We start from the raw sequence: 2,254 nt of genomic DNA on the forward strand, positions 1-2,254 counted from the left end.
TTTCAAATACTTTAAATAAACATAATGAGATATTTCTTCCATATACTAATCAGATTAAGAGATGGACTTGACAAAAATAATTTTGTTATCTGGAAGAATAAACAAGTGATAAACAATTGAAGAAAGTAATTATGGGGGAAAGTAATATATTAAAGCATCCTATAAACACTGCAGTCAACAGATGAATGGAATGGAATACATGCCCTTGAGATAAATCCAGACATATACGCAACCTAGAATTGTTTTGTCTGGGTTTTTCAAGAGAGGGTGTGTGAAGGGGCAGAGGGAGAAATACAATCACAAACAGTCTCCACACCCAGCACGGAACATGACTTGGGGCTCAACCTCATGGCGCCAGCCCCAAGACGATGACCTGACCCAAAATCAAGAGTCGGATACTTAACTGACTAAGCCACCCAAGCGCCCCATGAAATTGATAAATAAACTACTATAAAAGAGTGTGCAAAGGACAGAATATGCAATAAATATCGTTGGGAATAATTGGTTGGGTATTTTAAAAATATATTCAGTTATATATTCAGTTAACATAAGCAATTAAATCCTAGAATAACATAGTGATTTGACTGATCTTTAGTTATGATATACTTTCTAAGTATAAATACAAATAGAAGCAAAGGGAGAAAGAGATATATACTTGACTGTATAAAATTTAATAACTTTGCTTTTTTATAAATTCTATTTTTTAAGATTTTATTTATTTATTTGACAGAGAGAGATCACAAGTAGGGAGAGAGACAGGCAGAGAGAGACGGGGAAGCAGGCTCCCTTCTGAGCAGAGTCTGATGTGGGACTCGATCTCAGGACTCTGAGATCATGACCTAAGCCAAAGGCAGAAGCTTAACCCACTGAGCCACCCAGGCACCCCTAAAATTTAACAACTTTGTATGTTAAAAATGTCAAATGTAAATCAAAGGGCAACCTACTAAAAACTTTGAAATATGTAATTGAAAAGATATTGTCATATCATTACATATAACTAATAAAAATTTCTTCCAATTTACGGGTACCTGGATGGCTGTTGGTTAAGTGTCTGCCTTCCACTCAGGCCCTGATCTTGGGGTCCTGGGATTGAAACCACCTCAGACTCCTTGCTCAATGAGGAGTCTGTTTTTCCCTCTCCCTCTGCCCCTTCCTTCTGACCCCTACTATTCCCCCACATGCTCTCTCTCTCTCTTTCAAATAAATAAAATATTTTAAAAAAAAAATTCAGGGCACCTGGATGGCTCAGTTTATTGAGCCTTTGCCTTCAGCTCAGGTCATGATCTTGGGGTCCTGGGACTGAGTGCTGCATTGGGCTTCCTACTACCAAGAAGTCTGCTTCTGCCTCTACCCCTCCTCCCAACTTGTTCTTGCTTGCTCTGTCTCTCAAATAAATAAATCTTTAAAAAGAAAAAAAAAGTTCTTCCAACTTAACAAGTTACACAGTAAATGTAATTTGGAAAACTAAGCACATATACTTTAAAAGTTAATAGTATGTCTGGAAATACATGTGTTCTTATGTCTTTTTAATGGATATATGGCTTTGAAATTGTTCATGCTAGGGAGATAATCAGAAACATAATCATAGATTCACTGTATAAATTATATATCGTGATAACAATTACATTAGAAAAAAGTGAAAATGGTATTTATGACCAAAAATAAATGAGTGGTGAATTAATTAACAGTATATTCATATGTTGAAAGGTTATTTGACCATTAAAAATCAAGTTTTTTCTGACCCACTGGGTGGATCAGTCAGTTAAGTGTCCAAGTCTTGATTTTGGCTTGGATCATGATCTCAGGGTTGTGAGCTTGAGTCCTCCATCAAACACCCTACTGAGCCCCCTGTTGAGTCCCACATCAGGCTTCACACTTAGCATGGAACCTTCTTAAGATTCTCTCTCTCCCTCTCCCTCTGCCCCTCACCCCCTCCAAGAAAAATCAAGTTTTTTTCTTGATGATATGAGCAAATGATCACAACTTAAAGATAGGTTAAAAAAAAAAAAAAGCCAGAAGAAAAAAGATATTTGAATCTATTCGTTCTCATTATTGTTTAAAAACACTTGATAATTGAAACTAGAAGGGTGAATAGTTAGCTAAATAGATCTCTATGATAGAGTAGAAAGACACACAAAATATTGTTATTATTTCTGTGAATTGGTTTATAGACTGCTTCCATTTATTGCACTCGTGTATTTTCAAAATTGTGTAGCAAATATTAAACTAATACAAAGAATTAGACTGCCATAAG

This window comes from Mustela putorius, unplaced genomic scaffold (assembly GCF_011764305.1).
Source record: "Mustela putorius furo isolate JIRA1106 unplaced genomic scaffold, ASM1176430v1.1 tig00000759_pilon_pilon_pilon, whole genome shotgun sequence".
Classification (NCBI taxonomy): Eukaryota; Metazoa; Chordata; class Mammalia; order Carnivora; family Mustelidae; genus Mustela; species Mustela putorius.